The sequence below is a fragment of the Strix uralensis genome, chromosome 8 (assembly GCF_047716275.1).
Source record: "Strix uralensis isolate ZFMK-TIS-50842 chromosome 8, bStrUra1, whole genome shotgun sequence".
Taxonomy (NCBI): Eukaryota; Metazoa; Chordata; class Aves; order Strigiformes; family Strigidae; genus Strix; species Strix uralensis.
In genome coordinates this window covers 5,201,535-5,228,630 of record NC_133979.1, presented here as the reverse complement: position 1 = coordinate 5,228,630, position 27,096 = coordinate 5,201,535, and the positions used below count along the sequence as shown (strand labels likewise).

Sequence of the window (27,096 nt, the reverse complement as noted above, 5' to 3'; positions counted from 1 at the left end):
AGACTTCCACTTTATTTTAACGCATAGCAGCTCTTATATTTAATGTAATAGCAGAATCTTGCTACTTCTTAGGGAGCTCATACAGAGACTTCAGAGTTCTTCTATAAAAATGAAACGAGCCTCCCTTTAACCCTTAGCAAAGCGAAATGGCCAAGATTCACCACAAGGTCACCTACACCTGAGGCTTCACTACCGCTGGATAATTTGACACTGTATCAAAAAATACAACAAATAAATGCTGTCTGTAAGACTAATGAAGTGTATTTAATGTGCAACTCTCCCTCTTGCTTGTTATTAAGCATCCCTGCCAGCCTAACTCACAAAATTCAGGGACTCTGAATAGTGGGGGACAACGTCTCTCCCCAAAAATGGGGGAGAAGAGAAGAGGGACCACAGTAGAGACAGGACATCCTGATGCATTTCCCCTGTCTGTATTCCTGGGATATCCCCGCCCTGCGGTACGGACCAGAAGACACATATGCCTCACTTAGACATTATTTAATTATTGGAAATACAACTAGAATGACGTCTCTGACTTTCCTCCAGGACAGACGCTCTGGGAACGCAATTCAGCACTTCTGAATGTCATTATTTTGAATAAAGCTATCAATGTTTCTCCTGAAGAGTTTGGAATACAAGTAGATTTCTATTGTCACTATAAATGCTAGCGTGTGTCTCTTGGGCATCAAATAAAATACACTTCAATGTTACTGCCTGCTTGAATGAGACATTAAAAGAGCTATATTCTGAATTCCTGCCATTTTATAAAAATATAAACTAATAGTGTGATGACATGGTTCTACTGTCTCTTCCAATTGCTGATTTCAGGCATTACCTTGCAATACATAGATGTGCAAAAGCAGCAGTGCACTGGGACCAACCTCCCATCTGGAAAATGCAATGGATTCTGCCACATGAATGAGAACAAAATATTTAATGCCAGAGGCTTGGAAAAACCTGAAATTCCCAAACTGTCACTGTGTTCCCTGCCACTTGGCACCAGTACTGGGCTGTGTAACTCAGGGGGGAATAGGTGGTGGCAACTGCATCCTCACACAAGAACTGTCTTCCAAAGGCGTATCGCAGCAACAGCATCCTCAACTTCCCGGCTGCAGATTTCAGTGACAGAGGGGAGAACACGGGGGGAAACAAAAGCACAACAGCTGTAGTGCCACAGGCCCCTGGCCTAAGGAATATGTTGGGAGACTGACACGCACACCCACTATTCTCATCATTAGAAACAACATATGGTGGGTTGGTGTTCGTGCTGCCTTTCTCTGCCTGCCCTGTTTCTGCTCAAGGTATAAGTAAATTAAGAGAGAGTCAGGCTGCACATGTGAGCAGAGCATCACAGAGAGCAGAACTGTATAGGGTCAGAACGATGCATAAATTCTTTATCAGGGTTATTTAAAATAACCGCATCTTTATCAATTCTAAAAGCTCCAAAGGCACCGAAAAATTACCCTATTTTGTCTTTGTGTGGCCACAACCTTCTTGTGCTTTTTTCTATTCCCACTGCAGCAGATATGCCCCACTATCGCCATCGTTGTTCACAAACTCCCAAAGCAGAGAGCACAGGGCATAAAAGAGTAACATGGCATTTGCAAACAAGGTGACAATACCTGAGATGGCTCACCCATCCCCAAGAGCACCCTGCAAACTCTTTCTGTGTATTAATTATGACACAGAGAGGTACACATCAGCTTCTGATAGAGGTTAAAACACACATTGCTCTCCTTGGGAACAGCCACATAGTGTCAGTCAAACACCCTGGCCCATGCAGGGTGGCCCACGGGTGCCCAGACATGGGAGATGAGTCCTGCAAAAGGCCTTTCACACGGGCTGCCCTGCAGCAGCCACAGCTGCCTCCTGAGTATGGTGGGCAAAGAGCAGTCTTGGAGCTGTGAGAGAAAACATGGGAACGGCATGGGATAGCAGTTCAGATAAAGGCACAAGCTCACAGCACTGCAAGGACATCAGCTGAGATAGATAGTTACTAACACAAGAGATCTGGAAGACAGCAGGACCAGGACCCTGCTCCGGGAGGGTTACTGCGACGTGTGCAGCCGTACACGTCACGCTGGGAACGCTGCTGCTTGCACGAGACACGCACAGAAAAAAAAGAACAAAAGTCTGTAATTCCACCTCTGTCAAAAGCAGGATTACAAATTTCTCCTACATTTAGGCTGCTTTTAATGTTGAGAAAGGTGACAGAAGAAATGAGATTCCTGACTTGGGGACGGCAACACCAGGCAACACTGCAATACGGACTCATCGCGAGAGCTCAGGAGAAATGGCACAGGAGTTGGTGTCACGGCTGTGGAGTTAACCTTTGTCACCTCTGTATTTAGCTGGCTGAGTTTCTCCCTTAATGAAGCAGTTTGATTTATGTATGAGTCATTTGCCTTCATAATAAATTTATTAAATGATCATCTTTTTTTCCCTCCAGATTTGTCACTTGAAACATGGTAATTGGTGTTTAAACCTGCAATGGCACGTCATCGAATGAGTTCAAACAACGTTACATGTTCCTTGCTCTCCGTATCGTAACAAAGCTTGGCTGTCAGCACTAACGTGGGGACAGGAGGACTCCAAAGATGAGGAAAAAACCTGACATGAAGATGCTGCCTCAGAATGCTGATAGCCCTGGAACTTTCCCTCCTTTGGTGACACAAAACTTAGGAGCTGGGGAGAAGCCCAACTTGCACTGGTACTTGAAGTGGCAATCTGGGGATCAGTGTCGGCTTCAAAACATCATCTCAGTTCAGCAAAGTGCTTCAGCAAACAAGAAAACCAATGAAATCCAATGAAGACTAATTACAAGGTTAATGTTAGACATGTTTGAGTATGTTGCTGAATCAGATCCTAATCTCACACTCTCTTGGCATTTCAAAACATAAAAAGAAGTTAAGACCATGCCAAGAATCCGCTATAAAAATAATTGCTTTTAGTTTAAAAAACTAAGTTATAAAATACCTATAGAGTTGCAATTGGTCTTACTTTCTCTGCAAGCATCATTTTACATTAGATCATTGTTTTTCATTTACAATTTGAATCAAAAAAGTACTTCTGTTTTAATTAGTTTTATAAATTTGCTGAGCTAAATGAATACAGTAGTAAAATCAAAACTACAGAAAATGTGCGTAATCTGAGCAGGCTGTATTACTTGTGGAACAAATTGTAAATCTACTGCTTAATTAAAATTATTTGAAATGCTAAGATGTGAAAACTCTGAATTATGCTGCCATACAAAACCTATAGCTCATCTTAATAAATTACGATAGCCTCAGCTACAAAATTTTGTCATTTGGAAGGTTTCCATCTATACATGTAAATTTTTTCCCATGTTATACATATACTTTTAGGACCTCATTTGCATCCTGATTTGATCAATGATTGCATAAAACGGCACTTGGGCTTCTGCTTGGAACTGCAATGACTGAAAAAGTAATACAATCAGAAGGCATGACATTTTAAAACACAGCTTGCAAGGTGTTGATGCGTTAGCCCATTTAACTCCTGAGTCCTGAAGGCTCCCTCAAGTTTAGCCAAGAGGGACGGCAACCCGCAACGCTGCAGCGCAGCTCGCCAGCACTACCCGCAAAGGGTGGCTTTGCCAAAGAGCCAAGCATCCTTCAAAGCACATCGCTGCCTCACCCTGTGGGTGATGAAGCCAGCGTTTTGCCACATTTTCGCAAGGACCGCAGTCCAGATGTAAGCCTTTCTTCCCCAGAATATCACAGGCTGCCAAAGAGATGAAACCCTTTGCCCCAGAAGCAGTCTGCAGAAAAAGCCGAATGTGTGTCATGCTGCAGACGGCTTCTGATGCCCTGAACCACACCTACAACTTTGCTGGAAGGTTTCTGCAGATGATCTGCTCTGGAGAAATTAGTTGGTGTGCAAAGATGAGCAGTCCTACATGGCCAAGGCTTTAGACAGAGAGAGGAAGAGTTTTAAATTCATTCTGCAACACTAACTGGAGACTTTTCTTCTAGATGATAATCTTAGTTTTCTCAAAACCCATTATAATCAAAGTATAACTTAAACCACACTTCTCTTTTCTTGCAATGGCTCAGTGACAAAGCACTGTGAGTGGCAGAGATTGACAGTATTTGATTTCAGCTTCCAGGGCATTAATAATTATGTGAAATTACTCTTATAAGCAGGGTTTCCTTGCCCACTGACTACTCCGTAGATTGCTAAGACAAAACCTACCCAGAAATACAGAAATTGTATTTCTGTACAGCTCTGTCAGCTGGCCACATCATTATAAACATATTTCCTTCTCCTTGTGTTTCTCAGTAGGAAAAAACCCAAATCCTAAATTGAATACATCTTAGGAATTTCAATTTAATTAAGAGGATGGCAAGAGGAGATAAAAGCAGGATGGTGTTTATTATCATAATAGATTTCTATCTGCACTGTACTGATACACCTGTGCCCGTGTATTGATATGTTCTAGTGGAAAAAACCTGTGCAATCTGTACTATGTCATAGAGGGCATCAGTATCACACGTACCTGTTTGGAACTGAGCAAAGGAGACAAAAATCTCACTCTGTGCTGCAGGAAAGGGAACAGATGGTGCAAAAATTCACACACACACACAAATTCACACTTTTTTATGACACAAGGTTACTAGCAAGATCCTTCCATGCTTATGCGTAAAAGGATTACAGCTAGAGTTAGTCATTCTGGATTAGCCACTAAAATTGAGGTGTGGAAGGACTCCAGCAGGTGAGAAGTTGAGTGGTGGAACAAGGGATCAGCTGAGAACTGCAGCCGTGGAGCACAGAGCGAGCCACACAGAATTACAGAATCACAGAATGATCTAGGTTGGAAAAGACCTTGAAGATCCTCCAGTCCAACCATGAACCTCACACTGACCGTTCCCAACTCCACCAGATCCCTCAGCGCTGGGTCAACCCGACTCTTCAACCCCTCCAGGGATGGGGACTCCACCCCTGCCCTGGGCAGCCCATTCCAACGCCCAACAACCCCTTCTGCAAAGAAACACTTCCTAAGAGCCAGTCTGACCCTGCCCTGGCGCAGCTTGAGGCCGTTCCCTCTTGTCCTGTCACTTGTTCCTTGGGTCAAGAGACTCATCCCCCCTCTCTGCACCCTCCTTTCAGGCAGTTGTAGAGGGCGATGAGGTCTCCCCTCAGCTTCCTCTTCTCCAGACTAAACCCCCCCAGTTCCCTCAGCCGCTCCCCATCAGACCTGTGCCCCAGACCCTGCACCAGCTCCGTTGCCCTTCTCTGGACACACTCGAGTCATTCAATGGCCTTTTTGGAGTGAGGGGCCCAAAACTGAACCCAGTCATCAAGGTGCAGCCTCACCAGTGCTGAGTACAGGGGTAAGATCCCTTCCCTGTCCCTGCTGGCCACGCTATTGCTGATACAAGCCAGGATGCCATTGGCCTTCTTGGCCAACTGAGCACACTGCTGGCTCATGTTCAGCAGGCTATCAATCAACACCCCCAGGTCCCTCTCTGACACACACGCTCTCTGCGCAAGCTCAGAGACTGGCTCTTCTCTTCACGTGGCTGCTGAGCTCTTCCATGCACAGCTCCACCCATTCCTACAAATCCCACAGAGCTGGCTGTTGGTACCCAACATGGCCCAAATGGCAACACAGTGTCTGCAAACACAGAGTCCCGCGTGTTATATTTAAGAACATATATGCAGATGGTTCTCTAGAAAGCACACTCTATAAATAAAACATGTTTAATAACCCAAGCAAACCAAACAAAATAAATAAACCATGCTACTGAATTGCAACTTCCTCTGCAGAAGAATCTGCAAAGCACTTTCTGGGGTTTGCAAAGTGCCGGCTTGCAAAACATTTTGCATGATACAGTCCTATTTCTTAAAGGGCTGCGAAGGTCTGCAAGGTGCATCAGCTACAAACTCCCTGCTGTGCAGCTCTCCTGCTCTGAACCAGTACAAACCAAACCAACTCAAACGTCAGCTTGAGTCAGTGCTCAATTTTATAACTGCAAGTTCTAATTTATTAGAAAACAATAACTATGACTTTATTTTCCCGCTGTTGGGAGTCAGCGAAGTCCTTGTGAGCTTAGTAACGCTGGGCCAACTTGTACCAGCTCAGTGTCCAGCCTGGCAGATTCCCCACAGACCAAGCCCTGTGTGCTGAGTGGTGGTCCTACAGTATCACACCTTACTTCTGAAGACACTTCTTTTACCTGCAGAGTGGGGTAATGGGAATGACACTGAGGTCTCAGCTTATTCCAGGTTTATTTCCAGCTCTCAGATGAAGGGCTCAAGCCAACCCGACCTGTGCTGATGCTGGAAGGAGTTTGGCAGCAGTCCTGTTCCTGCTCCTGCTGCAAGGATAAGGCTGAGAGATGGGGTGCAGGGGAGAAATGTCCCGTCCCAGCCAGCCTGGAGGGAGATGGCCCCTTGGGAGGCAGCGTGGATGCAGTCTGCTGAAAAATGCTGTGAAACTGCTCTAATAAAACTCCGTAGCTGCCTCTGCAAAGGAGCTTGTCCACTTCAACTACTCTATGTGGGTGGGGGGGCTCATTCCTATAGGAAGGGTTAGCAGGATTAAACCCAGGCTTGTCTGAGTTGGTTTCCAAAGTCAATTTGTTGTTCTTCTCTGCCTTTTTATTCTCTGCGTAAAGCTGAGCATGCAGAAGGAGAACCAAATCCAATTCAGCACCAACTAATTTTTCTCAGGACAGAAGATCCCTTCCATTAAAAAAAAAAAAAATCCTCTGTATTTCCATACATGCTGCAATCTGGTGAATTACCAGAATGTATTATTTATATAAAGCCTCCTGCTTTGGAGAGATCCATAATTGTTGGCTTCCTTGCTATGTGCTACAACACAGCTTGCCTTGTTTCACAGCCAGAAGTGCTGCTGTATCTTTTTGTCTTCCTCTCCCCAGCAACTCGGCTATTCTTTTGAGACATACTGTAAGTGTCAACAGGTGGGATGGGGCATTAGGAGGTAGAGGCTGCCACGTTACTACAAAGGACCATCTGGGCACGATGTGCAGGCACAGAATGCAGAATGCACAGCCAACTAGACTGGAACATCTGTCTGCCTCCAGCCTCTTCACCTATGGTAAAGGTTACATACCATCACGGTGCCAGCTGTGTCAGGTACTAGTTTGGGTTTTTTTTAAAAAAAACCAACACAACAAAAAAACCCCAGCAGTAGCCCCTGGGGGCATCCTTTGGGCAACTTTGTACATTTTAAAAATACAAAATTCCGCTTAATTCAAAGCGGAAGTGTCCTCCCACTTGTCCCCATACAGGAAATCTTAGCAGCACCTATCAGGTATGTGTTGACTTGGTGAGTCTCTGCCATGCAGGTGCAGGACCCCACTCCACATGAGAACAGTCAATAGTATGTGCTTTGCCTGCATAAAACTTGGGATTATACAGGCAGCCAAATAACTTTCAGCCAGATTTCCCAACGATATTATTGAAGCAGGGAGCTTAAAACTATTAACATGCTATCAATCACGCACTTACAAACCCACAGAGTAACCCACGGACAACAATTTCCCCTCTATTCCTGATGGATTTTACTATAAACAAACAAAAGCGTTCCCATCCTGCACTTTCCCTTTCCGATACTGTTGCCAACTCTGACATTTTTTATATTCCTTTTAGTAAACCAGTGCCAAAAATCTCCCTATCTTTAACAGCAACCAAAGCAGCAGCTACTGAGGACTCCTGCAATCCTCAATCCATCACCGCAACAGGTGAACCAAATCCCAGAACTTTCAAACAATTCCTTTGGCTAAATCTCAGAGTTTCATCTCTCTTGGCTTTTCAAAACTGCACCATGACATTACATTCCTGAGGCAGTTTGAGCTCAGCAGTCCCGTGGATGCTGCCCGGCTACCAACGCAGGAGGCTGAGCCGCGTGAGGCACAGAGGTGTTTCCCAGCTGGCATCTGAAGAGGAGAAAGATGGAAAGCTGTCCCCTTACCTATCCAGTCTAACATAACCTGGGGATTTTGGTCCGTTTTGTTTGTTTGAACATAGTGCTTTTTTAACATGTTTTGTTAATACTTTATGTTTGTTTAGGAAATATTCAGTAGGATGTACCACCTAAGGAAATGGGACCTTCATCTCAGGTGTGTCCAAATCACAGAGCCACCCTTGAAACGTGGCTCCTCTCCACGTGACATTTTTTGATTCCCAAAAACTGGACTTTCTGTCATTTTTTAATGAAGCTTTGTGATGCCCATTTGTAAATTCTCTGCCTCTCCAGGCTTCCTCCCTATTCCTCATACCCAAACAAGCTTGCTCGCTGAATGACACCAACGTGGCTGGCACTGCAGCACTCACACCCTGCAAGGCACCACTTTCCAGGGTTTGTTTTTTACACCAGCCACTGGTAAACGAGGCTCGTGTGACAGACCACTGGCTGGATAATGAGTTCATTCTCCAGACCCACCGAGAGCAAGGTACTTTCCTGGCCCATCTGTTCGCTGAGCTCCTCACGGCATGGCTCCAGGAATGCTGTTTCTGAAGACAGCAGCAAACACCCAGCAGACCGCTGATGTGCAATAGACCCCGGTTTGATGGCCTCTGTAACACACAGTGCAAAGCTTTCTCAGCCGAAAAATGGAAAGAGACAGAGCACTGGGATTACTTCAGAGTCATTGCTGGAAATTCTTAAACTGGAAAAAAAATCAGGGGGGAAGAAAGCCTCCAGAAGGCTAAAACAAATCTTCTAGCACAGAAATCACCCAGGCACAGTGCTCTTCCTCAGCCACCTCTATTTCCTCCACATTTTCTAAGAGAAATAAAAGCTCCAGGAAAGTCACAGGTCTGTAAACAGAAGCGGTCAGAAAGTCAGAGTGAAGATCTAGAGAGACTAGAACAAGAAATGACACTTAAAATACCAAGCCAGGAAGTGTATCCAACCTTGACTGAAACTCTGGCACACCTGACCTCAAAAAAGAAAAGAAAAAAACAGTTGAAAAGCTTATATACTATCTGCAAATATTTTTAGAGGCAAGGAAAATTGGTACCTTCTTCAATTTGGAGAAGGTATGAATAAAAAGTGATGGGGGGTGTTATACTTTAGTGGTGAGTAGTTCAACGAAGATAAAGCAGGCTCTCTAGTATAGCATATTCTCAGTACAAAAATGTGGCAACGGATGACTCTGACAAACGTCATATTTAAAACTGCATTTTTAAATATTTAAAAAATGTTGTGTATGTTCTTAAACAGTGTCCCACAGAACTCACTGTTATTTGACAGGAACAAGGTGCAGATGTAGGTGATTCATTAACAATTGAGGCTGATGCAGGTCAGGAGAACATCCTCACTCACATCCAAGGGGGCTTTTTAACAATGAACTCTCATGGTTAGGGTTGGGATATGAGCCAACTATTAGTAGACAGAGCTTGCTCCAGGTGAATCCTTCCACAGCTGCCTATTGTCCCATATCACATTGATTTTTCTGACACACATAGCACTATCCATATAGAAACAGGACCAAATACACCATAGGTGCAATCCAGTATGGGAAATCCTATTTGGTTGTGCAATTACATTACTATCTTCTCCCTGACTGTACTAATGTCTGAATTAAACTGTAATATCTCATGACTGGAACCTTTCTTTAATTCATGCTGAAGGGTCCTCACACAATCTGTGGCACTGAACAAAGTAGTAAATTCACCTCAACATCTTTATGCTTTCCCATAGTCTTTAAATCATTCATACCCAGACTTTCTGTATGTTCTGGACTGGACAGAAATGCTTCTAGCTCATAACTTTTCCATTAATGCTTTTGAGGAATGAACTCTTTAAAGAGAAAGCTCTGTTCTTTAATCATCGGGAAAAAGAGCAATGCCCATGCTTCACTGCTGCAGGATGAGCCCTGAGAAGCCCCTGGGCTCTGAGCCATCTTGGAGCAAGGTCCCTCTGAACACTGGCAGAAATCAGGCCCTAAACACATCCCTAGTGAAGAGCGCACACTGCAAACGTATGACTCATGCAAGGCATGGCAAGGAAGGGCTAATGGTTCTTAGGATGACCTTCCCCTGTACAGGCAAAGAAGATGTTAGGCAAACTCTCCCGTCTGTCATGGGATGTGCTTCTGTGAATGAAACTCTCCAAATATGCTTCCCTGTAACACATGATGCAATTATACTCCAAGATTTGATAAAAATTGGAAAACAAGTTTGAGAACAGGCTCCACTGCATCATCTGAAGAAGCTAAGCAGGGTGAACAACAGAGCTGCACAGTAGGAAATCAAAGACTTCACTGCACTGCAACTAACTTGTGAGACATCTCCCAACAATATCTTCATTGAGAAACAGCATGCCAAGGGCTCACAGGTAAAAACCGCTACTGAATACAGCAAAACTCATTAAAAAAACATTAAGGGGTTTGGCTTAAACATGCAGAGTTCTGTAAAATTCAGAGAAAGACCTTCCTTAGTAAGGACCCCATACACGAAGACACTGCAGCCTTTACGACATCGATGACATTGACTGTCCTCCTCTTTTGACAACCGTCCTTTTCTCCACGAACTCTTCTTCCTCCGTGGGTTTAACTCAGAGCTCTAAGGTCCCCATAATCATTGCTACAGAGGCTGATAGAAGAACCCCACAGGGGTTTGCTGTTTTGTGAAATCCCCAAGCTAAACTTCATCAAACATATTTAGCAATGACACAAAGCAGACCTGCAGACCTTCTCTCTCTTCATGGTGGCTGCACTGGCACCTTTGGAGTCACCTTCCATCACTCTGACCATGAACTACCCAACATGACTGACAGCTCTGTTTCCTCCCAGGGAGCTCCTGGAAAAGGGACTCTGGGGAATCCACTTCCAAAGTGTGACAGGAAGGTATAGGACATACAACTGGATAACCTAGAAATGCCCTACCATTCCTCTGCTTCTACAGCCACTGTTACTTCAGGATGCTGATAGTAACTTCTGATGCAGTTCACCCATTTTGCAATTGCAAGGATGAACTGCATCTAACCTCCTCTCCCCAGTAAATCAAGCAACATGTGCAGGCAGCAGTGCCTTCTCTGGTTCCTGCAGAGACTCGGGATGCCCTTCCCTGGCACAGCTCTGGGACTTGTTCTCAGCAGCAGAAGGGGAATGGAGTCTGGATGGTCCTCGCTGGAAAGATTTAGGTGGACACTTGGACAGACAGACTGCTCTCACCAACAGCTGACAGTGGCAGGGTCCACGAGACAAACCTTCTCCTTTGGAGACTCCTGTACCCTGTGTGCCTGGGAGAAGGGGCTGTGCCACCAGCTGAGATGTCAACAGCTGACTGCAAATTTCTTCAAAATTCTTATGGTTCCTTTGACTACATATGACTTAAAACTCTTGTAGGGGCAAGGAGCATTTTGCTGAAAGCACAAACTTGCTTTTGAAACAACAGAATATTGCAAGCAAATAGGAGCAGGGTACAATGGCTTGCTGCTAGTCTGTATATTGTTTCCTTAGATGCTCCAAATTTCTGGCTTGAGGCCAGTCTCTCAAACCCACTGGGGTCTCCCCAGTCCTACATGTTACCACAGGTTTCTCCCTACTTCTGAAACTGCTCTGAGATGGTTTGTCCTCCCTCAGTGCTCTCCAGCTCCCCTCTTCCCAGCTGCTCACAGCTTCTGCCTCCAGCCTCTGACCTTTCGATGGCTACCTGGGAAATCCCAAATTGAGTAAGAGACTTTTTACAGCAAACAGTTTACATATGATTAATTCTTCCTGTAGACCTCAAAAAAAACCCCTTCCTGATTAACAAAGGTCACTGAATCTCAAAAGTTTACTGCAAACAATTCAGACACATTACAGCTCTCCTCTAAAAAATGAAATAAAAGAAAAACTGGTTTTATCTGGGAAAAATAGATGTGGTTGAAGGCAAGAAGCTGGCCAGATACATACTGAGTAACTGATGGAAGAGCATCTGTGTGTTAACACCACCAGCAACTTGACCTTATAAAATGGAGAGGGACAGGGCAAGACCTTCTGCCACAGCAACCCCCAGTCACAGAGAAAAAAAATATATATCCTAACAGTGAGCACTGCCTGGAGCTCCTGTTGGAGTTGCTTGGTAGTAGGATATTCTCTGTGTGCTTTGAGGTTGCACTTTTCCTTCATAGGTGTCAAAACACTTTGCAGAGGTACAACATGACATTATCTTCATTTTACAGACAAGGGAACTGAGAGGCGGTGACGAGAAGTTATTTTCTCAAGATGAGATAGTGGGTCATCAGCAAAGTTAGAGCCATGGTCCTTAACCACTCCAGCATCACTGCCACCCTCCACTGCCTCCTCAGGGAAGACAAGGTTTAAAAGTATCAGTGATTTTCATTGTAGGTGCTGTGCCTCGGAGCACACCAGGACTTTTCAGTGGTGACAAACGGTGGCAGTGTCAAATAAAGCACAGCACCTAGGGCTTCCAGCTAGGCTGGCCTACCAAAAAGCCCTGGTGGCACAGATATTATCCTTCTGCAGAGCAGGTGCTCCTCAGGCAGGGATGTTCCAGCCCTCAATGGGTTTTGCAGCTCTCGTGGACCAGCAGAAAGAGCAGCAACCTCCTTTACCAAGAGGAGCGTATGAAAATATTAAGAGGGAATCCTCAATCATCTTCCCTCATGTTCCCATCATACCTTTCTCTATTAGGGAGCTGTGACTTTGCTAACCTGACTGATCCATAATTCATAACTATTATCCATGCTCAATAATTACAATGTTAATATTTTGGTAATTTAAAAGTACCTTTCTCCAGCAGAGTTCAGCCTGTACCACTGACTAGTGAACAATTTACGTGTTTATGAACAAAACTGTGTTCTCTCCTCTTTCTTTTCTTCCCCAATTCACACCTTCAAAATGTTTTCAAAATGTTGGGGAAAAGAGGAATTTTAAGAGGAAATCTCATTACTTTAAGGCCAAATTTAAAAATGATGAAATGTATAATGCCCGATCTATCAGTCAAAGCCAACTCTGCAGACAGACGCACTAAAAGCCCTTCACTTTCTAATCACTAATAGGTAACACTATCAAATTCAGCCCTACGCTCTATTAGAATTGCAGTAGAAAAGCACTTTGTGTAATATCCAAAGACAGCTTACCAAATACTATTCACTTGGCCCAAAGACCAAATATGTTAACAATTTGAAAGCTTCCTTAAACAATGTGCTTTATCAATATGCTCAAAGTAGTAAATAAAAATACCTAAACAGAACTTTTGTAGATAAAAAAAACAACCCACCACAAAATCCCAACTTGTGTTCAGCCAGAGGACTCTGACTTTTTCACAGTGTAGGCACTGATTTGTAAGTGACCCATGGCTGTGTTTTCACCCTGGCTGCAAAGCCCATCATCTCCCAGTTGCAAACCCCAGGAACCATTTCCATGCCTATTCACCCTTCCTTCTGACCACATGTATTTCAGGATTGTTCATAGCAGGGTTTTTTACATCCTCATCTCCTATTTCCTCATTTTCCCACCAGTCTCCTAAGCACCACAAACGCACAGTGTTGGCAGGGCAGCCATGAACTTCATTCAGCCTCCTCTCTCAGTTGTGTTTTGCTGCTTTCTCCTCCTTCAAGGCATGGACAAGCAGAGACACTAAGCATCTGCAACCAGGTCCAGTGTTCATGCCCTCTCTTTTCCTATTATTGTCAACCTCAAACTTCAGATTTTCTAAGGTTTTCTTGCTCTCCAGAGTAAATGTCACTGAGAGCGTGCTGCTGTAAAACACCCAGAGATTTAGCAGAATCGCCCACCTGCAGGCAGCAGCAGCAGAGTTTTGACGAGGGGTTGTAGCAAACATCGAATTTACACATATACAGAGACAGTGCGCACTGGTGACAAGTAGTACAAAGGCTTATTTGATGCGAAGACAGAATGACTGCATTGCTCATGTCAAAAAAAGATCAGTGGAAATGTAACAACAGACCATTCTGCATGCTATACACACCACATAAAGCACAAAAAAATACTCTTTATCTTTCCTCCGCTTTTTTAGCCTGGTTTCCTGGAAAAAAAAAAACCAAGAGACATGCAATTGTTCTGTCAGTCATCGCTTCCCCAAATAACTTTTGAACCTGTTGGCTGATCTCAGGTTTGACAGATAGGCAGAGGTCTCAAAGGGATTACATTCCTACTAGATGCGTGAAAATAATAGAGACTCAAACTAGTGCCTTTACTGAACTCACCTCTGCACCGTGCCTTACTCTGGTCTGTACCTCAGGGGTACCAATTAGACCACGAGCCAGAGCAGCTCTGCGGATAAGGGAACAGCTGGGGAAATGCTTACTTATATCATCAGACAATGCACACAGGAAAAATAATGTTGTGAATGCTCCAACCACAGGACACGCTGAGATGAGGGCTCCTGCCTTCTCAGATCCATCCTCCTCCAAGCACAGAAATTCAGAGCAGAATCCAGAAACGCCAGTGCCGGCAGCCTGATCAGCCGACCTTGGCATCTTCGGCGCTTACTTTGTTCTCAAAACTGAAGTCACTTATAACATTAGCAGAATCCTGTGTGATGTTAGTGTTAACGCCCCAAGAATTGCCCTGTTTCCCCAACGCACAACAATAAAAGGCATTATCTTCCTCAACCTCCCCCTGCTGCCCCCTCGGAGCTGCAAACATGAATGCATCCTCTGAGCTACGCAAGCACAGGTACAGTTTCTTGCTGGCATTACAAAAAAAAAAAAAAAAAAAAAAATAGAGAAGCATTGCCTGGCAAAGAGTAAGCTTTCTATTCAGTTTTAAGGGGATACGTATGACAGGGAAGCTACAGGACTCTCGTTCTAATAGCCAATGCTGCTAATTAAAGCTGTTTTGGAAGATCTGCAGTAGCATATAAATCACCCCACTATATGCTATAAATAAGAGGCAGATACTGAATTGAATAGCTCCCATTTGTCAACTGAATGAAGAGATTTGATTGTGCCTTTTTGAATAATAAATCCAGACATACCTAGCAGGGCACTAAGAGCTGCTAGAAGTGTCTCTTCTATCAAACAACAATGATTATATTATGGGGTATGCATTATGGGGGATCATCCATTTCTCTTGTTTTCTCATTTATCGTTGACATCCTCCCTCCCAGATGAAACATTTTGCTCCGTACAGAGTGTATTCATGCGACGATCTCAGAAGTGCGGCAGCAGCGAACACTACTGAGTCTTATGATGTGATGTGCACCTACTAGGATGTATCACAGAGCAGAAGGAAGATTTGTAGAGAAACTGAGGTGTTGCAGCCTAAATACACAAGTTTTTCTTCTTACCCTTTTTCGTATAGAACTTCCAAAGGACACTCAAAATGCACTGGGTCTCAGACAGAAGAGAGTCACACAGTTCCTACTGGCAATGGATATCCATTTATACGAAACAATGCAGAGAAACCAAGCTAAATTCCTTAAGATCATCTTATAACATCACTGAACAATGGAAACCCCAAAAGGCACCCATGCACAAGCAACAGATTTGCAATAATAATAACAACAATAATAATACAACAAAGTTACCTCACTCCTGTGTAGTAAGCTCTTTTCAACCATGAACACTAGATCCCACTCACAGCCACCATGACTTTCTCACTGTAAAAAACAAACAAATGGGCACCAATTAGGAAATGGCATTTATTAATGCTAAGTTCAGAGTAGCTTCAAATCTTGAACACAGACTCATAAAAAAGAAGATTTAGGATTCCCTGTCACACGGAAGGCTGCAGAAGGTTAATTGAGTTCACTGTAGAGGTATCATTACCTCTATAACATATCTAAGGAAAAAAGCGCTGCAGTCGGGTTATGAAGACAGACTTATTTTAAGCCTTTAAAACTATTTGTTAAATTTTTGCCCTCTAACACGATGATGATTCGTTGCTTTGCCCCCAGAACCCTCTGCAACTGAACAGCAACTTTCACAGCATTCCCTCGACCAGTGGGTTTTGCACCCTCCCACACACAGATGCTCTCATCCCACACACCAGCAGACGCGAGACGCAGGTGAGCCATGACCTCTGGCACCCGTTCCCATTTTCCTAAAGGAAACACATCCTCTGGGACTGACCATGAGATTTAGTGTAGGCTCTTCTCTCCCCTGCTGAGGAAGCAACTGCTGGCTGGAAGCCAGTGAAACGAGCCCAAGGGGCTACAGAGAGCTTCCTGGGGGCTGTGCCTTTACCTGCTCTTCTGCTAGGGCTTAAAGTGGGGAGAAAAAAGGTGGAAATCTTCCCATCTAGGGCCCCTCGTCCCCCTGCCCCCCTTCCAAAATGGCAGCAACTGCCTACAGTCCTTTCAATATCACTAAGATAAATAGCATCCTTCTTCTGGCCTGCTCCGGGTAGTAAAGCTGTGACCTAGGTGTACTTATTTTATCAACAATAACAGTAAACTGGGATTATTTTATTATTTTGGGGTTATGTTTGCCAATAAAGAGGAAAAGACAGTGCTAGGCTGAAAAAATTTGATGGCTACACATTGATTTTGAAATCCCAGCCCTGCTGCCTGCATCCTGAAGTGCTTGCCTTGCTGTCTGTCCTCCCCTCGCTTGCGCTTGCTTGAGCTCCTGAGTCTAAATAATGTTCCAGGCACTCCAAGTCAGGCCATGGCTTGCATGTCACCAGCTCTGCAAAGACTTTGCAGTCCCTGGTTAGTGCCTGATGGTGATACAAAAGCTACTGCAGAGCGGTTCACAGCACACACAAAGCACAAATGGTGCTTTCCTCACTCAAGCAAGCAGATGGGACTGAGCACAAAGAGGATAAAATACCATTTTAACAAAATCAGTTTGTTCAGATGACCTGAACTTGAAATTAAGGTGTTAAAATCCAAGACAAAGAGGATTTCTGATTGGCAGTCAGTGATGTCATATCTGTGCCATTACAGAAGTAATTCATGTGGCTGCCTTTAAAAAGAAATAATTCCCTCTCTGATTCAGCAATAAGACATTGTAGACAGCCCATTTGCAGGGGATTACATGGCACTTCTCAGGTAGTTAAAGTCACTGAGCCTTTTGACCTTGTGCCTCCTAACACTGCTGGAGGCATAATCACATAGGAATGCACTGCTTACCATGTGTGTCTTATTGCTTAAATAAAGTCTGGCCATCCAGCAACCCGAGCTGCGGACCTCAGGCTCATTTTCTATGAATTATTATGAGAAAACAACATGAATGTAATAAACAGCACTATTAATTAGTTTATTATATCATTTCAGGGATGGACTGCACAGACTAAGAAACATTAGAGGAAGGCTGTGCCAGCCCAGAATAAAAGCATTTCTCAGGTCATTGCCTTAAACACAGATATTTTATGCTACCGTGATGCTTACACAAGACAAGTAAATCTTTGCACCTTGCAGTCTTGAAGTCACTAGAACTAATCATCTCGCCAGATGAGATCCTAGATTGCTCACTGTCATAATGTTTGGCATATAATGAACATGAGGCAAGGTGAAAATTGATATCAAGACCATTTCTAAGAGCTAAAAAGTTAACACCTAAACTGGAAATCAATATATGCTCTAAGTATTGATCAGCAGAACAGAAATCTTCAGGTTTTTGCCTCTGCTGAGTGAATACTGCTGTAGGTTGAGTTAAAGTCCATGGAAACACCCTACTTTTAACAGTTATTAAAAAAAAAAACAAACCACAAAGCAACCCAACCGTATGCTTTATGGAAGGATTGCCTAACTCTACCACAACCATGTGCATCTGTGCAGAACAACCAGGAACACGCTAAGCCAGAAGTCAGCAGTGACTTTTTTAAAGACTCTTAGTTTTTGAAGTCATGCTTGCCTCCTGAAGACAAACAGCAAAGACCGGAAGAAACCACAGCTGAGGAGCACCACCTCTGAGGAGGATGGTCTTTGGTACGTGCATAGGAAAGGCAGGTCAACACAGGGTGATGGAGCACAAGACAAAGATTTTGAGCCTGCTCAGTACGTGGAAGCCCAGATCTCGTCTCTGCAATGCAGTGCACAGGCCTTCTTACTGTTTTGCTTGTAGCACTGCACGAAGGCAACGATACTGATTTGGGGAGCAAAGAGGATCTCCACACAGTGTTCTGCTGCATGGTGGGGACATACCTCCTTGGGTCAATACTAGGTGAAGAGCAGCTGCAAAATATGTCATCGCATGCTGTATATCTGCTCAAAGCAAGCTTTTCGGACTCACTGATGGATGAAATAGCTGTGAAAAACAAACGTCTTATTGTTTGAGTCCTCCAGCCTGCAAGGAAGCAGGAATTTCTGTGCGCTCCATCAAAGAAACACTTGACCCTATCTGATCAATTCCTCCTCCTAATTATTACACACTGAAAGACGTGAATTTCTGCTAAGTTTCTCAGGTGAAAAAGGGGCAAGAATCTCTCAGGAAAGGTTAGAAAAGCTGTACATCTCTAAATATTTGTTGGTCTGCATTCCTTTAACTTTGCATGATTAAATACAGCCTGCTTCTGTTCTTCCACTTTATCCTCCGGGGAAATTTATCATCAAAATTATTGTACAGCATTCATTACTCTAGCCTCATTTAAAACCTTGCCCTACTTATTATTTAGGCTGCAAAAAAAATGTTGCTTTGTATAGTATTTCCTATAATAGTCTCAATCATTACATTTAAAAGATTGCTGTAAGGCAGCTTAGCCTGCATTAGAGAAAAATAAAGTGGAATTCCATAGTTAAGTGTTACAGTTTTTATTCAGCTTTTGTTTCCCAAATCATAACAATGCAATGTTTCAATTCCTTAAAAGACTCTCGCTGCTAATTAGCAACATTCAGGACTTCAGTCCCTGGCTTTGAAAGGGACATCCAGTAGCAATTTTCTGGCTTAAAAGGTAGAGGGGAAAGGCAGAGAGGTGGGAAGGGAAGGCAGGCAGGAGGCTCCATCAGTTCAGAGGTTCAGTGGTCTTTTAAATCAGTGGTGCAGGGAACACTCAGCTGCGACAGTCGGAGCAGCAGGCAAAGCAAAGAAATGATATTTTCTTCACTCATTCAAAATTTCCGTTTAGGACAAAGAGACAGACATGGCTATTTAAAAGAAACAGGATGCGGTGTCTAAAGGAGGGGAGAAAATATAACTTAAATCCCAGTAGTAATTTGGGAATTGTTCATACTGATACGTAAAGCCTCTTAATTTGGGTTCTTTCACTAATGGGACTACTCTGATGTTGAGTGCCATTGCGGGTTTTTTAGATAATACTATGTATGTGTGCGCCTAACCCTTCTGTACTTCTGATAAAGGATCATTAATTGGAATATGAAGTCACTGGTACAGTTTTTCCTACATGCAGACCCTCCTGGGGAGGTTATCAGCGTGAGGTCACCTCTTCGCCCATTAGCAGCCCCAACAAGATCTCCTACATGGACTGCAGAACTGAAGACTCTCTTATTTCTGGTCTGACCATAGCAAATTCAATCAGAAACCACAGGGTGAGCAACAGCCATACACTGACACTGAACATTTTCTGGATGTTGGGTCACGTATTCATTGTCTAGGTTGTTTTTGACCTTCCCCACTGCCTTCCCTGGATTTGACCAACCTCAGTGGCTTTTTGCTCCCCACAAACCTGGCCACTCCTCCACCTCTTTTCCATCCCGGATTAAAGACCTGATATAGGACTTAGGAACATACAAAGAACCCCCGGTTTAACTCTCTGCAACGGTGAAAATTGCCTGGTTATACCTAATCTTTGCTTCAGGTTTTGATTCACAACTATACTTTTCCCTTTCACCCATCTACCTTGTCTTTTTGACTGCTTTCTATGAGAGGCCTTGCTAAAGACCTTTCAATATCGTAAATAAATGAGATAAGCCAGTTCCTCTCTCTTCATTTCTTATTGACAAGTTCAAAGACTTCTAAGAGATTAAGAGTGAAAGACTGTAAGTGACCTGCTGGGTCATCAAACCTAGGCTTTTCCTATCGCTTCCAGCCATATCCTACAGTACCTTTCTACTGGATAAGCCTGATCTTATCAGCATCTCCCAAATGTTTTCTTTTTTTCTTATCATTTGAACCAGTTTACCAGGTAACAAATGAAAGGCTTAGTGGTCTGTAACTCCCTGGATCATTTTCTTTCTGGTGTCACAAGAAGGCATTTTGTCCTTTCTATCCATCGAGCAGACACACTCATCACCCACAGGAAGGGAAAGAAAAAGAGGTAAGTCTTGGTGGGAGGAAGGGAAGAGGACAGTAGAGCTGATGTTCATACAAGATGTACTGTCAACTCCAGTACATGGAATGCACTGACAAAGCAGTGAAACAATGAAAATTCCTATTTTATAAGAGATATGGGTCAAGGTAGGGATCAATATTTTCCTTGGGTATTATTTTATCATTAGGCCTAACGGATAAAAATATATTATTTTCTTTTTTACCTCTAATTGTATGGATTCAGAGTTAATAATGAAAGATATGCAACATCCTGCTATTTGTCATCCACAAAATCCAGCTTTTTCATGAGTCTGGCCAGCAGAGGCTGTTTCCGATCTGTTCTGATGAGTGTCTGTGTGCTTCCTATAACTGGAGGGACTGTGCTCATTAGCCGTGCCGTGTTCTAGAGGGGCAAATTACTGTACACAAACCTCGCAGACGCCCCAACACCCAGCTCTGTGGGACAGCAGCTGCTCAGCACATACTGATGCACACTGGCAATCTCACTGCCTTTCAAAAAAATGTTAGGAAAACCCATAATGCTAAAATATACCTATCAACATAAAAGAGGTTTTCACAAGCAAGAAGTATTTTATGCGTCCTCTCTCTGGCAGCCATTTTAAGTGCATAAAAAGCTTTAGACTTGTAGCTTGCTGCAAAGAGCAGCAGAGATGTCACCCAAAGGGGCCAGGAGAGGTCAAACATCACTGTAGTGCTCCAGTCATGGGCAATTTCCAGCAGGTCTGAGCCGCGGTCCATTAACCCATGTGCTACACAAACGTACTGAGTTATAACGCTCGCACAAGAGGGAACAGCTTACCACCCTCTCTGAGTCCGCAATACCCCCAAACCTCTTCTTACATGCAGCAAACACTGTACTACAACGTGAGTTTACCTCCAGAGGTTGACCTACAAAATGCTTTGGTGCAACCAAAACATCTCCCCAAAGCAGGTTCTCAGAGCAAATGCTAGAGCACACTGGGGTGTGCAGGGCTCAAAGTGGGGAGTGCCAACTAATGCAGCAAAAACGAGCAACATGGTGAACCTGAGCAGATTTTCAACACTTGGAGAGGAAGGAAAGGAAGAAATTTGGCTTTTTTTTTTTCTTTTTTTGAGTGATGCATTAATTCTGTAACTTGCAAAGAAATCTTGTTTTTTAAAAAACCCTATTCTATTTGTTTTCTGCAATACATCAGCATTGCCCTCTGTTTTATAAGCCAAGGCTGTCTATACTGAGATATTCCAAAACACAGCTAATCCCTTACATAAGCATTTAAACAAAAAAAAGATTACTTTGGGAAAAGCTTGCAACTTAACATGACTCCCAGAAGGGGGGACCTCAGCTACCACATGAGAGACATGAGGCACAGCTGGTGTTTTGGAATCGCCAGGAAAACACATCAAAATCACCTCTTTTCTTCATGGATCCATGAACCCAGTGCAGGTCCCCACTGCTGCCAGCTGCAAACCCCTCCACAAGCAGAAGCTGCTTCCTTGTGGACAGGGGAGCTTTGATCATGGGGGCAAATTTCCTACATCATGGTGGAGCAGGTTATTTCCCTGCAGCCCACAGAGAGGACCACACGAGCAGATATCCGCACTGAAGACCCTGGAGACCCCACACTGGAGCAGCACGATATTTCCTGAATGAACCGTGGCCCATGGAGAGCTCACGCTGGAGAAGGTGTATCCTAAAGGACCACAGCCCATGGAAGGGTTCACGCTGGGGCAGTGGAGAAGTGTGAGGAGGAAGGAGTATCAGAGATGGGCTGTTATGGACTGACCACAACCCCCCTTTCCAACCCACTCTGTGCTGCTTGGAGGGGAGGAGGTGGGAATGAAGGAGTGGAGTTCATCCTAGAAAAAAGTGGGAAGGAGATGTTTTGGGTTTTGTCATTGTTTCTCACCATCCTACTCTATTTTTAAGTGACAATAAATTAATTTTCCCCAAGTCCAGTCTGTTTTGCCCATGACAGTAATTGGTAAGTGATCTCCCTATCTTTATCTCAACCCATCAGCTCCTCCATCACAACTCCCTCCATCCTGTTGAGGAGGGAGAGTGAGAGCAACTGGGTGGGCATCTGGCAGCCAGCCAAGGTCAACCCACCACACTTGCCCATTCCCTGGCAGGCACATCTTTCTTTCCAAGAGTTTATTTGGAAGAGCCTGCTGTTAAACCAGCATCCCACAGAGTGTTAAGTGCATGTATGGGACCTGGCATGACAGGGACCACTGGACATTGGCCACAGGCAGGGATCCTGATAACCACTGTTACAACAGTGCTTCTCATAACTTTAAGCTATGGAACTGGGAACTGGTTAGTCCAGAAGAGAGAAAAGTTGATCCCAGCATGACAGGCTTTCTGTCAATCCAGTCTCTATAATTTATTTAAATGTTCTTCTAATCTTCCAGGCTGCAGTTCATACATTTATATTCTTAAATTCTTTATGAGCAGTAGGATTAACACCTCTTTCATCAGACTGGAAGTAAGGCTGATCCTGACTAGTTTTGATGAGTTCCAAAAACCCCAAAGCTTTCAAGAGCTGTTATATTCTGAGTTGTGGTTTCCCCCAAAGAGAGTGCTCCAGCTTTTCCTGTGGTACAGCCTGCAACTACTTCAACATATTTGTATCCCACCATTTCTATGTGAGAGCCTTAACAACTCCATCTGCTTCCTGACCCCCAGATGACTTCCCATCAGCAGAAACTACCAGCACTAACGGGATGGTTGTAGGATTATCAGTTGGTTGTCAGAACATGAGTCACAGAAATTGTACCCCTCCTCCTACATCTCAAACCAGAAGAAATGACCTGTCAGGTTGGCAAGAGTTTTTTCTGTTCCAGAGCGTCCAAAAGAACAGATTTTAAATACTTTAAGCAGAAAGGTCCCTAAGTTGAAGGGACACCTCTTTTTCTGTGGTCCTTTTTGCAGATTTTACAAGAGGTCAACCAGCAAAACAAGGTGGTCAGATCATCAAATGTTTGTTGTGTTCGAGGTCTCCCACAGGTAGACATCAGTGCAGATGTTTCTCCTGCTGTCCCACATGTAGCACAAAAGAGGTCCAGAAACAGGCTGACTTTCCAGGGTATGTCTGCAATCACTGTCTGAGTCCAGCGTCTCTCTAGCCCTACATTTATTATCATTCAGACAAGAGTGGGATTTCGGTCAGGTCTTCTGCCCCTGGGTTTGACCCCAAATGTCATTCCACATCTGGACAATCTTTCTGAATTTGTTTCACAGATGCTTCTGGCAGCATCTGCCCTTTCTTGGCATTTCATGCCAGTAGCATCCCTGTGGTGAATAAGGTCTGAGGAGGTTATTTCAAGGGGTGCTGAGCAGGAGTTGAACCTTGCTTCTGTTAGTTCTCCTCCAAGGCCAAGCTCCCCCATCCTGACATCAGCCCACCTGTACCTCAAGGAGGAGCTACTGCTAGGCAAGAAAATCATACTGGTCTCCCTGCCACCTACAGTGCTGCCCTAAAGCCATGGATCAAGCCTGAGACTGTAAAATTAACATTTCCTCCACAATAACACTCCTGAAACTGAGGAGAAAGAAGAACAGTTCTCAAAATCCCACTTAGGATACCAAACATGAACAGGTCAAGGCTGTGAACCTTACCTTCCATGCCAGATCTTGGAACATTTACTAAATTTGACCACCCTCCCCCTCTGCCTCATCCGTCATTTGGGCAGACTGCACTCCCATCTCCTGTTGAGTCCCTCACTTGCACAGATGTGTGAGCTTCATCCAGCTAAAACCTGTCTGGTAACATCCATCAGCATCTTGTGCGCTGTGGGTTTCAACCTGTGTGTGAGTGCTTGTACTCTGATGAAAATAATGAAAACTGATTATCTCATCATGTCATTTGCAGTGGAAAGAAAGGCTGGTTTTGACTTCCGAGTAATGGGATCTAATTCTCTGTCCCGAGTTCATTGTCGTTTTCCCCGCCCCAGCCTTTGCGTCTCTCATCTGTTAAAAATGAAAGGTTTTGAACAGGGACGGACGAGGGTCATCTCTGTCTACGCTTCTGTTCCACAGTCAGTGTTGTAGAAAAAATACTGATGAGGATCATGATGATAATGAGGAAAATAATAATGAGCATTGATCTCAATGGAGATGCTCCTCCGTTCTACCAGGCCACTGAGATGAGAATCAGGAATCCCCTGACATAAAGGATGTGTCACACTAAAGTTTAATTAACAGCAAATCACAACCCAAATGACATATTCCCCCCCTCACGCTCAATTTTCATAACCGACTTTTCACAACAAAACTCCAGGGGACATTTGGAAATAGAGAAGAAAGTAAAAACTTTGGCCCCCACATACAGCTTGTTACACTGAGGAAGTCAGTCATCCATGATTCCTCTTTTTCTACAGTGTAAATCATGAGCAATTTCAGTGTAGTCCGTGGAGATGAGAGGAGAATGAGGTCCAATATGCTTCAAGAAAACACACTTGGCACAGCTTCTGTGCTAAGGGCAACACCCTACCTGCTGATAACGGTGCCATCAGTGCATGTCAGCTGAACACATACCACCGCTCTTTCCAGCTCTTTTACTGCCAAAAAAAGGGAGTGCTTACTTCTAGTCAGAACAGCTTGCGCTTCTCCAGAACCATTTCCTATTACTTTCCCAACATAATCAAATTAACCTAGGTGAAATGCTCAGGAAAGCACTCAGAGACAGCATGAGGTCTTGCTTGCACGGTTGGCTCAACCAGGCATCAAACTGTGGTGCTGCGGTGGAGGTGGGCTTGCTGCAAGACCCCACATCAAAGCCCTGACTCTCAGTCTCCACTGCCTGGAGCCACCTTGGCTGTGACATAACCATGGAGAAACCCCACATCAAACACCAGATCACCACTGAAAACTTTTTTTTTTTTATATTCTTTTTAAACTTATTTTTCAGACAGATTTTTAACTTGATCTAGGTCCCCACGAACACTACTGGTGGAGCAGGAGAGCCAAACCAAGAGGGGTGGTGAAGGCAGGACTACCCCTTTTTTGCAGCAAGGAGGATTGTGGCACTATGGCATAAGGAGCTCTATGAATTTATAAGGCTGCTCCTAGCTCATAGCAGGATCAGAGGAGAAATTAATGCTCAAGGGAAATTCATGTAGCTGTAAATAATCAAGAAAGAGTGTTCATGACTGAAATATTTACTTTTCAGATATGATTTTTGCTATTGGTATATCTGTAATAAAAATATTTTTATCTTGCCTCCAAGTGCCAGACATTTAAAAGTTTTTTTCCCCAATAAATGTAAAACATTTTTTGATTGGCATACTCCTCTAACTGCTCATACAAGATACCATGTAGGCAAACATGGCTTCCCTTTCCATCAAGACCTAGGAGAGATCTTGTTTATGAAAAAGTACAACATGTAGAATTCTTTAAAAGACTTTTTTTTCTAATATCTATCATGAAGTAGACGACTCATTTTATGGACTAAGTAGGAAGAAGTAAGGAATATCTCAGGCAATTCCATGCGTTTATATCCATTACATATTAACTCATTACATATCGATCATGGAAGGAATCAATTGTTCAGATTAAATCAATCTCCAACAGAATAAGGTCATGGACTTGTGCTATTAACTACAATCAGCCACTTAAGAAGAGGATATCAGGAGAATAGTTCAAAAACCAGGTACATCTTCCATTGATAACCTGTCCCATAAACATTCCTTATGGAAAAGTTCACATAAAAAACCCACAGCTGAATTCAGAATGCAACTGCAGCACTGCACAGCAGATATACAACACGTGAGTTTCAGGGTACCATCCCATGCTATAATCCAGCTGTCTCTCCTCTCAGCAAGCAGCTTCTTCCCAATAAAGAACAGCCCTTCCTGACACAAGGAGATTCAGCTGACAAAGCAAAGACTACAGAAAAGGAGGAGACAAAGCTGCACAGCTCCAGCCCTCCTGTATGGCTCTGCCCTGCACGTGTGGAATCAACATTTACTGGCCAGACCCAGCACAGGGCAGGCCAGCAGCAACAGCAAGGAAGACTTTTTCCTATCTTTGGGAGAAATAAATAATCACACTTTAAGGAAAAAAAAAAAGTGAGAAATAGAAGGCCAAGTTTGTATAAAATTCAAGCAAGCCAGTCTTGCAAATCATAACTTATCCAGCTCACACTGCTGTAAGACAGAGATCTGTAATCTAATTGAAGTGAATAGCTTGAAGTGCACTGCTATTAGAGAATCAAAGCTCCTGTCTCAGCTTCAATATCTGTGAAACAGAAGTAATAGTGTTTACCCACCTAGCAGAGATAATAGGAGTAGTTACGTTTGTACAGAAATGTGATCATGTAAAAAGCACTGTGGTATAAAAGTGCTAAATATTATTATTAGGTGTATGTTTTAGTACTCAAAAAATACAATTCATTCAAGCTCTTCTATTTCTTCAACACTTCTAACAGGCTTCCAATGTGGCTTAAAACCCCTGCTCAAAAATAAACATCAGAATAATGAGCTTTCCTTATTTAATTCACCAAATCGGCACAATAAGCTCATGTTTAAACAAAAAATGAAAAGGAAACTTGCTGCTGTGCCAGAACAGCAGCACAATCAATTTTAATTAGCATTGCTCATTGTGGGAAATGATAAGGTATCAGTCATAGTAATTGGTGGTGTTGACAATTAGTCAAAGTCATTAACATCTCAAGACCCAGGACAAAAAAAGCTCACTGAATTTTAAATATCTGGAGAAGGCTTGCTTTGAAATTCTTAATTTTTGCACAGTCTGAAAACATTGCTTAAATTTATTATTTGTTAGCTTTCCATCAGAGCACAAGCGCTGTAATAACACAACCAACCCGAATGTCACCGGTGCTCGATCAATACGAGTTTTCCACAGAGAGCTACAGCAAGCAGGGCTTGTCTCCTCTCCTCCTGGAGCTTCGCTGGCGAGCACCACCACATCCCCACTTCCCACCTCTCTCCCTTTGTCCCCCTTCTCTTGCTCT

At 43.6% G+C, this 27,096-nt stretch overlaps 1 protein-coding gene across 9 annotated transcripts in view; it reads right to left on the bottom strand.

Annotated features, from left to right (window-relative positions):
• DAB1 (DAB adaptor protein 1) overlaps positions 1 to 27,096 on the bottom strand; it is a 474,343-nt gene that overhangs the window by 229,903 nt on the left and 217,344 nt on the right. For all 9 annotated transcript variants that reach the window (XM_074875937.1, XM_074875936.1, XM_074875945.1 and 6 more), the window contains exon 2: positions 15,499 to 15,570. The gene's annotated coding sequence lies outside the window, so the exon portion shown is untranslated. The remainder of the gene's footprint in view (positions 1 to 15,498; positions 15,571 to 27,096) is intronic.